The sequence below is a fragment of the Rhinolophus sinicus genome, chromosome 3 (genome assembly GCF_057876585.1).
Source record: "Rhinolophus sinicus isolate RSI-liver-muscle chromosome 3, RSI-T2T, whole genome shotgun sequence".
Taxonomy (NCBI): domain Eukaryota; kingdom Metazoa; phylum Chordata; class Mammalia; order Chiroptera; family Rhinolophidae; genus Rhinolophus; species Rhinolophus sinicus.
The window spans coordinates 127,313,697-127,326,601 of record NC_142503.1 but is presented as its reverse complement, the minus strand read 5'-3'; the positions used below and the strand labels follow the sequence as shown (position 1 = coordinate 127,326,601).

General features: G+C 38.5%; 1 long non-coding RNA gene across 1 annotated transcript in view; it reads left to right on the top strand.

The window, feature by feature from the left end:
• Positions 1 to 8,497, top strand: part of LOC141570610 (uncharacterized) — a 43,232-nt gene extending 34,735 nt beyond the window's left edge. The window contains exon 4 of the long non-coding RNA XR_012494809.2: positions 5,919 to 8,497. This is a non-coding gene — a long non-coding RNA (uncharacterized LOC141570610). The remainder of the gene's footprint in view (positions 1 to 5,918) is intronic.
• The last annotated feature ends 4,408 nt before the right edge of the window (positions 8,498 to 12,905 follow it).

Genomic DNA, 12,905 nt, shown 5'->3' with positions numbered 1-12,905 from the left:
ATGTTAGGTATAGGGACTTGTAGATGCTCTTTATCAGGTTGAAGAAGTTGCCTTCTGTTCTTTGCTGAGTTTTTCTTTTTAAATCATGAATGGATGTTGGATTTTATTAAAGAATTTTTCTGCATTGATTGAGATGATCACATAGTTTTCTATTTTTAGTCTGTTAACATGATGAGTTACATGAATTGGTTTTTGAATGTTTAACTTTACAATCCTAGGATAAACTCCATTGGGTCATGATACATTATCCTTCTCTATGTTGCTATATTTGATTTTCTAAAAACTTTAAAAGAATTTTTGCATCTGTTATTGCAATGGGCAGCCTGTAAGATGGCCCTCTATGACCCCTGCCTCCTGGTACTTATGCTGTTATGTAATCTCCTCCTCTGTGGACTAGATTGACTGACTCACTTCTAATTAATAGAATATTATAGAAGTGATAGAATGCCACTTTCAAGAATAAGTTGCTAAAAGAATGTAGCTTCTATTTTCAGGACTTCCTCCCTCCCTCTCTCCTTCCCTCTCTCGTTTCCTCCCTCCCTCTCTCAAAATGCAATGTGTGTGTGTGTGTGTGTGTGTGTGTGTGTGTGTGTGTGTGTGTGTGTGTGTTGGGAGAAGCAAGGTGGCATATTGTACATAACTCTATGGAGTGCTCTACATGGCATGGTGGGTGTGGTGTTTGATTGAGGCCCGCAGTTCCACAGCCTATTAGGAACTAAGCCCCATCAACAACCACAGGAGTAAGCTTCCAGGTGGATCCTGTAGCCCCAGTGAAGTCTTTAGGTGAAACTGCAGCTCTAGTAAACAGCTTGACTAAGTCTCACGGGTGAAATTGAACCAGGAACACTTAGCTAAGTTCCACTTGGATTCCTGAATCACAGAAATGGTGGGTTTTACATCATTAAATTTTAGGGTAATTGTTATGCAGCAATAGATAATTAATACAGTGTTCACAAGGGCTATTTGTCTGTTGTTTCCTTTTGTTGTAATGTGTTTGTCTGGTTTTGGTATCAGGGTAATACTGGGCTCAAACGAGCCTTTCTCTTCTATTTTTAAAGAAGGTTTAGTAGAATTGGTATTATTTTTTTCCTTCAATGTTTGGTAGAATTCACCAGTGGAGCTTTCTGGGTCTGGAGCTTTGTTTGAAGGAAGATTCATAACTACATGACATAGGATTCTAAAGAACACATTTGTTATTGAGTGAGTTTGATAGTTTTTGTCTTTCAAGGAATTTGTTCATTCACCTAATTTGCCAAACTTACAGGCATGAAGTTATTCATAATATTCCTTTATTATCCTTTTTAATATCTGTAGCATGTGTAGTGATGTTGCTTCTCTCATTGCTGATATTGGTAATTTGGGTTATCTCTCTTGTTTTTCCTGATCAGCTGGCTAGAGATTTATCAGTTGTATTGATCTTCTGAAATAACCTGCTTTGGCTTCATTATTTTCTCTGTTGTTTTTCTATTTTCTAATTCTTGCTTTTTGTTGTTATTATTTTATTTCTTCTGCTTACTTTGGGTTTAATTTTATCTTCTTTTTCTAGTATATATACATAAAATTATTGATTTTATATATAGGCATATTTAGAATTGTGTTTTCCTAGAGATTTCTAACTTTTATCTTAATATATGGAAAATATTCCAATTGTGTGATTTTACTATAATCTCATCAAGTCTATTTTGGTCTGTGTCTACTGAGTGTGTCTTTTTATTTTGTTTAGTTAAAATTTATTTGGGTGACAATGGTTAGTAAAATTACAATAGGTTTCAAGTGTACGATTCTGTAATACATCAGCTACATATCACCTTGTGTGTTCACCACCCAGAGTCAGTTTTCCTTCCATCACCATATATTTGACCCTGTTTACCCTCATCTAACACCCCTTCCCCGTTACCCTCTGGTAGCCACTAAACTATTGAGTGTATCTTTTTTTCATCCCTTTATTGCCAACGTTTTAACATTCTTATGAGTAAGTAAATATTTAGCTGGATTTGTTCACCAAATCTGATATTTGTCTTTTAACTTATGTGTAGAGTTCATTTACAATTTGTTTAACTGCTGTTATGTTCGAAATTATTTATACTAACTTGCATTATAGTCTGTATTTTCTCCTCCTTTTCTGTCTGCTTTTGTAAGTGATTGAGTTTCTAAAGATTTCCCTTTCTCTTTTTAGTAGTGTAGAAACAATGCATTCTATTTCTTTTTCATGGTATTTACCCTCCAATTTTATTTTGGCACTTAGGTAGCTGAATACCAGACACCTTGTTTTATGTATAAAGAGGGCTTCCCAATGAGATTGTATAGGATAGGGACTGGAAAATTTGTTTTTTTTCTGTACTTTAGCTGGAGTCCATTTGTAGTTCTCTAATATTTAGCTTTACTTGAAATTTTTGCTTTGCTTCTGATCTTCACTGTACTTTAGTCTTTAATTATAGGACTTCTGGGCTCTCTCCAGTATGCTTCCCTGGGTCTCTTTTTGTTTTAATTGTGCTCCTGCATGAAGGTGGTAGTGAAGAAAGTAGCCAGGGCAGTAAAAGGTTGAGGGGAGTTGAATTTCAGTGTCTCAGGGGTGAGAGATGGCAGGGACAGCTTCTTGTTTTGCTTTCTCGCTTCTGTTGTAGGCTCACTGCAGATCTGACAACAGTGGCTTTGTGTTGTTCCCTGTTCTGTCTCTTCTCCTTTCACCAGCCTCTCCATTTACTCAGTAGTCATTCGAAGCAGTCCTCAAGCCATCCATTTGCCATAGATTTGGGTAAAATCCCTTAAATCTGGGATGCTTCTTTCATAAACCTTGTGATACAGCCAGTCTCTCTACCAGCAAAACACATCATCTAGGCCAGCAACCGATAGTTCTGTGCATCTTAGAATCAAATCTATTAATGGCAATCGTCTCATATCTGGTGAGCTTTTGGACCAACTGTCCTTTTCATGTGCCTACATGAAACTTGTTTGATTTGTGGTTGCTGCCAAGAATGAGTCAAGCAGCGGCTCTGAGCCAGCATGGCAAGAGTCAGAGCGCCCAGCCCCAACGCATATTTTATGCTCTCCCATCTGTGATTTCAATTAATTGAGGGGGTGCTACTCAGGACTGGTCATTTAGCCCTCTAGGATCTGAAATCAATATTTTCCTGGGTAATGATTCTACCTTTCAGTTGCTCCTTATTCCTTACCTCTTAAGACAACCATCCAGGAATAACTTTCTCCTCCTAGGTGCTGTATGTGATTGATATAGTTTTGAACATTTGGTTGGTCTGTTGAGGCTGCCACGGTGGAGGAATCTAAGCACAAAGATCTCTTGTGAAGGATTGATTTTTCAGTGCTTGTAAGAGGAGTATCATGAAGAGAAGAGAGGAGTGGATATCCCAGGGCAAATATCTGCGAATTACATGCAAAGATCACATTATCAAGGCTTAGGGAAGGGTTGTCCTTTCCTTACAGAAGCCTTATTCCACACATTTGGGAGCTAGGTGGATCAATAGTTAAGAGCTCTGGAATCAGACAGCATTGGAATCCTGGTATGGGGCAAGTTTTGTCATGTCTCTTAGCCCCCTCCCCACTCATCTGTAAAATGGGCATCAGATGGTGGGGATTAAATAAGAGATTATTATTATTATTTTTTTTTTGGTAAAGTATCAGGCATAGTAAGTCCACAAAGTTAGTTTATTAGCCCCTAACATCACTTACTTCTTCCAAGAGTTTGTGAACCAGAATTGTGTTCTTTTAAGGTGTGCCAGGAATCTAAAAAGCCAAAGGACTGTTCCAGCACTTGGAACAGTCTCCCACGTGCCCCTGTCCTATTACAATATGTGAGGGAATCTGGGGCTCTCCACTCTGTTTCCAGAGGAGTGGTGGTTTTCCATTTTCGTGAAAATGCCACCCTGTTCTCTGGGTTACACTCAGGAATCTGAGGGCTGGGATGGTTACTTCCATCGTCATTTTGTGTTCTGGGACCTCATGTGCCATTATTTCAGCGCATACTTCCAGTTGCTCGAACTCCTCCCTGATTTTATGACCGTTTAAAAAATCTAGTCTGAATCCCTTGATAATCATATGAAACATGATTGGCACAATCTCTCCCTCTCCCAGCCTTCTGTTCCATCACGAGTTCTTTCAGTGACAATGCGAGTATCAGTCTGGATCTTAAACTTCTCCGTTCCTCTCAGGTTCTGGGTTTCCAGATAAAGTGCCACTCACTCACTTTATGAGTCAAAAAATAGTTTGATGGGCACTTACTAGATGCCACACCCTGGTGATAAAAAGGAGATCACAGTCTACAAGCTAATAATTACAGCACAAACAGCAAAGTGCCTCAATGGGGAGATGTAAGTGCTGTGGGATGGTAAGAGAAGCTCTCAAATCTGTCCTGGGAAGGCAGTGACAGCTTCATTGAGCCGAGGTCTCAAGGGTAGTTTACACTTTGTCATTGGACAAATTGAGACAGGGTTTTCTGGGGGAGAAAAGTAGCAACATACACAAAGAGGGCAAGAGAAAGGGTGGCTATTTGGGGAACTACAAGTCATTCAGTATTATTGAAGCATAAAGTTCAGGGAAAAAGGGCAGGAATAGTGGAAGATGAGCTAGGTAGGAGCCAATTTAGGAAGGGCTTGTCTGCATTGGAGGTGTGGAGTTTATAAATGAGGTTTTTTTTTGTTTGTATTTTAAGTTGTGGTAAAAACCCTGCCATCTTAACCATTTTTAAGGGTATAGTACAGTAGTAGTAACTATATGCCCATTGTTGTGCAACAATCTCTAGAACTTTTTCATGTTGCAAAACTAAAACTCTGTATCCATTGAACAATTCCCCATTTTCTCCTTCCCCCAGCCCCTGGCAAACACTGTCCTACTTTCTGTTTTAAGAGTTTGACAACTTTAGATACTTCATATAAGTGGAATCACGCAGTACCTCTCTTTTCCTCAGGGTTCATCCATGTCGTAGTATATGACAGGATTTCCTTCTTTAGGGCTAAATCGTATTCCATTATATGTGTATATTACATTTTCTTTATCCATTTGTCTCTCAATGAACATTTAGGTTGCTTCCACCTCTTGGCTTGGTTTTTGTTTTCTTTAAACTGTGACATAGATCACTTAAATAGGAAGAGCTTATAACTTACATATACAGTTTAATGAGCAATTATAGAACAGATGCTCATGTAACTACCACCCAGGTTAAGAAAGAACATAGCCAGCATCCAGAAGCTCCACGTGCTTCCTGGTCACAACCCTCTACCTGCACTAGAGGAGACCACTCACCTGATTCTGGCATAATTATTTCCTTATTTTCTGCATCTATTTTGTTTCTGAGTTTGAATAAGAGTAAATATATTTTTACTGCATGTGGATGTGTCTCTGGACAATATAATTTAATTTAGTCTATTTTTGAATTTTATATAAATTGGCTATGTGTGTTTTTTTTGTAACTTGCTTCTTTTATTTAAAATTATGTTTGTGGATTTATTTGTATTGTGTGTTTTTATTGTATGAATATACCACAATATATCAGTAGATATTTACTGATAATAGACACTTTTTTCTAGTTTGTGATTTTTATGTATGATACCAGTAAAAGCATTTTTCATATTTATTCATTTATTTTTTAAATAATTTTTTATTTTTCAATTACAATTGACATACAATGTTATATTAGTTTTAAGTGTACAACATAGTGATTAGGCATTTATATAACTTATGAAGTGATCACCCTGATAAGTCTGTTACCCATCTGATACCACATGATGTTATTACAATATTATTGACTATATTCCCCATGCTGTACTTTACATTCTTGTGACTGTTTTTATAACTGGCAATTAATCCTTTCTCCTGTTTCATCCATCCTCCCAACTCCCCTCCTCCCATCTGGCAACGATTAAAGTGTTCTCTGTATCTACAAGTTTGTTTATTTTGTTTTTTAGATTCTGCATATAAGAGATTCTGCCTACAAGAGATTCACTTCAGATCAAAAGACACACCCAGACTGAAAGTAAAGGGATGGAAAAAGATATTTAATGGAAATGGAAATGAGAAAAAGCTGGGATAGCAATAGTCATATCAGACGAAACAGACTTTTAAACAAAGGCTATAACAAGGGACAAAGAAGGACCCAGGACTTCTGTTCCAGGAATTTATCCAAAGAAACTCAAAACATTAATTTGAAAAGACATATGCATCCCTATGTTTATTGCAACATTATTTATGGAGGTAACCTTAGTATCCATCGATAGACAAATGGATAAAGAAGATGTGATACATATATACAATGGAATATTACCTGGCCATAAAAAGTGAAATATTGCTGTTTGTGACAACATGGATGGTCGTAGAAGGTATTATGCTAAGTGAAATAAGTCATACAGCTCAAGCTAAATACTATATGATTTCACTTATATGCACAATCTGAAAAAGTAAAAGCATTCTTGAACATGTATTCTGGTGCAAATTTGCATGAATCTCATTATCACCTGTAACTAAGAGTGCAGTCATTGGGTCAAACCATATGCATACTTTCAACTTTCATAAGATATGCCAAACTGTTTCTAGAATCATTGTACCAATTTATGCTCTCACCAGCAGCTTATAAGGCTTCTCGTTGCTTTATATTTGCACTAACATATGGTATTTTCAGACTTTTTTAAAGTAGAATTTTTGCTGAAGAATGACACAAACATACCAAAATATATACATCTTGTACTAGCTAGAGCAATCGGGCAAGAGAAAGAAATAAAAGGCATCTAAATCAGAGAGGAATAAATAAAATTGTTGTCATTTGCAGATGATATGCACTTATATATAGAAAACCATAAAGATTCAGTGAAAAAACAGTTGGAGCCAACCAACAAATTTAGCGAGTTTGTAGGACATAAAAATGAACATACAGAAATTTCTATACACTAACAGTGAAATATCTGAAAAAGAAATAGATAAAATTATCCCATTCACAATAGCATCAAAAACAATAAGAGACTTAGGAATAAATTTAACCAGGGAATTGAAATATCCATACAAGGAAAACTACTAGACTTAAATGAAAGAAACTGAAGAAGACACAAACAAATGGAAAGTTATCCCATGTTCATGGATTGGAAGATTTAATATTGTTAAAATGGCAGTACTATCCAAAGCCATCTATAGAGTCAATGCAATCCCTACTAAAATTCCAATAGCAATTTTTCACAGAAATAGAACAAACAATCCTAAATTTTGTATGGGACCACAAAAAACCCCAAATAGCTAAAGAAATTCTGAGAAAGAACAAAGTTAGAGGCACCACAATTCCTGATTTCAAGCTATAGTAGAAAGCTATAGTAATCTAAATAGTACGGTACTTGCATGGAAATTGACTGTTGCCAGCACCCCAGAAGCTCTCAGACTCTACCTTTTTTTCCCCCTAAATGTACCCTTTATCGTAACTTCCATCACCTTAGATTAATTTTGCCAGTTTGTTTTAAAAAACTTTATCTAAATAGAATCAATCACTATGTACCCTTTTGTGTCTGGCTTCTTTTATTCAAGTTATGTTTTTAAAGACTCCTCCAAGTGGTTGTGTGGAATGGTGTCCCTTCATTCTTACTGATGATTAATGTTCCATTGTGATTATTCTACAACTTCTGTATCCATTCTATTGGATATTGGAATTTGTTATTTCCATTGTTTTTGCTATTGAGAATAGATCTGCTATGAACTTTTGTATTTATACCTTTGGTACACATATGTACGAATTTCTGTTGAATGTATATCTAAAAATGGAATTGTTGTACTCGACATAAGCATGTGTTGAGAAAAACGTTTTCCCCCCCACAAAGTGTTTATTTATATCACTTCCATCAGTAGTGTATGAAAGTTTTGGTATTGTTGGTATACCTTGTTAACACTTGATATTGTCAGAACTTCTCATTTTAGCCACCCTAGTGGCTGTGTAGAAGTATCTTATTGCAGTTTTTAATTTGCATTTCCTTGAACTAATACTGTTGAAAAATGTTTTATATGCTTATTGGCCATTTTAATATCCTGGTTTGCAAAGAATGTGAGAGCTTGCTCATTTAAAAAATTACATTGCCTGTGTTTATCTTACTGATTTGTAGAAGTTCTTTGTATATTCGGGATATGAGTCCTTTGTCAAATATATGCATTGCAAATGATTTCTCCCACTTAGTGGTTTGTCTTCTCATCCTCTTGTCTTTTGATGAACAAACACTCTTAATTTTAAGGTATTTTCCTTTATGATTAGTGGTTTTTGTGCCTTATTTAAGAAAATTCTTGCACACCTAAAAGTCATGAAGATAGTCTTCTATATTAACTTCTGGAGTTTTCTTCGGAGGAGGTTTTAAATTGTAGATTCTATCCCTTAACAGATATTGGGCTACTCATATTTTCAAATTTTTGTGTGTCAGTTTTGGTGAGTTATGTTTTTTAAGAATTAATCAGTTTTCTAATCTAGAATTTAAGGTTAATTATAAAAAAGTTTTTTATAGTATAATAAAAACTTTAAAAAATATTTGTAAAATGTATAGTGATATCTCTTTTTCCATTGTTGATTCTGGTAATTATTTTTCTCTTTTTTTCTTAATCAGTTTAAGTGTTGTCAAATAAAATATAAGATGCCTAATATTTATACTAACATTTTTTATCTGACCTTCAAATTTAACTGGAATCCTGTATTTTTATTTACTAAACCTGGCAACCCTATCAGTCTTGCTATAGCTTTATAAGCTTTATTAGTCTTTTCAATTACCAAACTTTTAGCTTTGTTTGTGCATTTGTTTCTATTTTAATAGACTTTGTTCTTACCTTAACTATTTCAATCTTTCTACTTTCTGTGGTTTTAATAGTGTACTATTTCTAACATCTTGGATAGAAGTCATGAGATCATATTGACTTGTCAGCTTTTCCTCTTTTCTAATAAATGACATTTAAGAATGTCAATTTCCCGCTAAGCACAGTTCTATTTATTTGGTTTTGAGATGACATGCTTTTATTATTAATTTCAAAACATTTCTAAATTTTTATTGATTTTCTTCTTTTACCCTAGGATTATTTAGAGTTTGTGTCTAAAACATTGGTTATTTGTTAGTTATCTATAAATTTATTTTTTTTATTTTTAATTTATTTTCAGTTTTTTTTAAAATTTCTAATTTATCATGGGGCACCATTGAAGACTGTCATGTAGGCAAAATTTCTGCACCTCATCACCCTCCATCCCTGGTTGAGAGTTGAGAGTGTCTGCTTTTATTTCCATGGAAAGAAGAAATAGTCTCAGTTATGGGAGACTGCCCCAAACTGGGTGTTGTTTCCTGCCTTTCTTCTCACTCAGTGTGCTGAGAGGAATGGTGGATGCAGTGGAAATACTGGCTACTTTCCCTCTGTGAAAACAACTTCCTAGGCCTGAGCCTCAAGGGTGGAGATTGGGGTCTTCTCCAAGTACGCCAGTTTCCTTCATCACCTGAGAGGTTAGCTCAGCACAATGGAGGAACTAAGAGAATCTGGCCACTGGATTTCCCCTCTTTGGCCTCTGAGGAGAATTTCCACTAGAGAGGATCCTGGGAGTTGAAGGGATCTCATTTTCTTAGGAATGGATAAGGAACCAGGTGTTTAGCTTGCAAGAGAGTACAGTTGGGCTAAAAAGATGGTATGCATAATAGCTGTCCTAAATTAAAGACTATCAGGTGGACCTGGGTGAGATTTTCTCCTTGCATTTCCAGAACTGGGTGGTTGAATAACTGGCTGCCACACTAGTAGAGGGAACCCAGAAGATACTCAGATAACTTAGATTCTATCACTTAATTGAGAAATATAGATGTATGGCAGCCCCAATGGGGTTGATTTAAGCTTATAGGCAGGACATGGGATGGACCTCATGGGTGGGATGGCTCTCATGGTTCCACATGGGGCATCCTTTCCAGTAGAAGTCAGAGCAGCCTGTACGGCCATGTGGCCAGAGGTTTTGTAGAGACGAAAATGTGCGGAGTAAAATCTGTATGGAGAAGCCCTGCCCTGGTGGATACAGCAGCAGCTCTGTTCCTGTGGAATACTCGCTGAGTGGCTATGCTGGTCACCTCCCTTCCTGGGCCTTATATGGAGATTGGGGAGGATGTGGAGGTGAGATGTTAAAGAGAGTACTTGAAAGATAAGGAGAGGTGAGAAGAGGAGTTCTCAGAGCAGGGTTGACAACAAAATGTGCTTGAATTTACTGTGTGGTTCTCAATCTTCTCAAAGGAACAAGACAGTCTATGTTACTATGTGTTTATATTTTTCCTTTATAGTACTGGGATTTTTTTTCCACAGGAAATAATTTCACCCATGCCAAATGTTTAAAATAGATGGACAATTCTGATTTAACATGGTGGAGTGGGCGTCTCGATCCCTTCCCTCTTTTCTTCTATGATGCTCCAGGATTTGAAACCATGGGACACAATGATACACAAGCTTCCTTTAACTCCATTCATCCGTATTTTCTAAGATCATGGGAGATGATGCCAGTAGAGTGTATTATGGTAAACAATGGCAGTTGTGGTGCTTATGTTTGAAATGGACACTCTTCCATTCTTATTGAGTTTCACTCAGACGTGTCACTGAGGACTCTGAGGACAAAGCACAGAGATACATTGACTGCAGACTAAAGTCACTCTGATCCTGGGTCATTAGGCATTTGTCATTCTCACCATTGTATCTCCAGGGCCATGCACCATGCCAGCAGTTGACTGATCCTCACTAACCATTTATGTATCGATGGATGGCAGGAGCAGGGCCAAACTGCCAACTGTGACCAGAAGGGATGGGCTAAAATGTCCTGTGGCTGTTGCATGATCAGGCAGGGACTGGACCCTGAGGTTGGGGCAAATGCTCCCACCTTGTCCTCCAGGACCCAACCCAGAGCCCAGCTGAGAGTCTACCTACCAGGAGTTTTGGCACCACAAGGAGGAGCCCAGTTGTCACCCATAGAGTATGCAACAGCTGGCTGTGAGAACCTGAGTCAGGGATATGTGGGTGATTCCCTAAGGCACGGGATCCTGGTGGGGTGAGTGGTCTCTTGGGCCTTTAGGTGTCCCTTACACCAGCTCATTCATTGCCTCTGTTCAGCTGGGCTTCCTCACACTGCTCACCTGGCATGACCCCTGAGCATGTGTTTGAGTGGGGGGTTGGGAGGTGGGCTGCCTGAGGATGCGGAAGAAGATGGAGGATGAAGGAGCAGTTAGAGCCTGCTCAGGGTCAAGAGGTAACTAACAAGTGCGTTTTAACAAAGGGAAAGAAAAGTTAGCTCCTTTTCACCTAAGATGTGGTTTATTAAGGAAACTCCAAGCGTAGGTAATCCATAGAGTGAGCATCAGATGGATGCAGGGTTATACAGCTTAATTAAGTTATTCTTGTACCCATAACTTAATTAAGTTATGCTAGAGCTTGATCCAGGTGCAGACTGAGGAGGGTTCTCATTGACACTGACATATCGGACACTGTCCTGGGCCTCACACAGAAGGGTCTCTAGTCTCTCCATGGAACAGAGAGAGGCAGGTCCCAGCTCACATCCTCCACTTTCCCCTCTAGGCAGACTGTTTTTCTTCACTCCTCTCTGCTGCGATTCTTTGTTGTCTGAAAGGAAAGGCCGTGTGCGTGCGTGCGTGCGTGCGTGTATGTGTGTGTGTGTGTGTGAGAGAGAGAGAGAGAGAGAGAGAGAGAGAGAGACCATCAGCATTTGGGCGTCCGCGGTCCTGACTGCTCTCCAGCTCTCCACTGTCTTTCCGAGGCGTCAGGAATAAGGCCCGTAGACTGGATGGGAGTCTCTCTGGACCCTGGTAAATCAGTTCTGTGGACTGTGGGCATAATCTTCCCAGATGCCCCTAAGACTCTTTTGCCTCTGGGTCACTGCTGGCATACATCTGTCACCTTTCCCTTGCAAGAGCCTTCTCTGGATTTCCCACATGCAACTTCCCACACACAACTGGTCAGAACTGTTGTAGTACTGATGCTCTGTGTTCCTGCTGTACCTCCATTTCCACCTCCTGGACTGTGTCCAGATAGTTGCCATCATCCAGGCATCCCAGCCTGCCTCTCTGCACATTATCCCCTGTATCACCTAGTCCTAACTCTGGTGCTAGACGAAGGACCTCAAAGGAGAAGTTGTTCGGCCTCGTGTTCAGATGGCTGGAAGAGGCAAGAGGTAACAAGTGATTATTTGCTCTGTTGGGTCCTAGTGCCATGGAGGAGCTATGTTTACTGAGCCCTCCTGTAGAACCTATACCAGCCCCTTTGTGACCTGGGACTCAGCAGATGATTCAGGCTGGAAGAAAAGCTGGAGCTGGGGTCTGATCAGCTACTGAACTAAAAGGAAGGCATGAGGCTTAAGTTGTATCTGGTTCCTGTATTTTTTAAAAAAATAATTTATTTTTATTAGTTTCAGGTGTACAAAGCAACATAATAGTTAGACATTTAAACCCCTCATAAAGTGATAACGCACTCCTCAAGCTACTACCTCTCTGATATCTTATATAGCTGTTACAATGCCATCGACTATCTTCCCTATGTCAACATCCTGTGACTATATACACCTATATATTTAGTTATAGTTGACATTCAGTATCATTCTACTTCAGCTCTTCAGGTGTATAGTGCATTGGTCAGGCATCTACGCAGTGTATGACGTGATCCCCCTGATAACTTCTGTGCCCATCTGGCACCTTACATGATCTTTACAACATTGGTGATTATATTCCCCATACTGTATTAACGATCAATTTGTATTTCTTAATGCCTTCACCTTTTTCACCCTGCTCCTAACCCCATTCCCATCTATCACCCTGATAGATCTAGTAGCTACCTGGCACCATACCTAGTTATTACAATATTATTGACTATATTCCTTATGCTATAACCTACATCCCCATGACTACTGTATAACAATCAATTTGTAC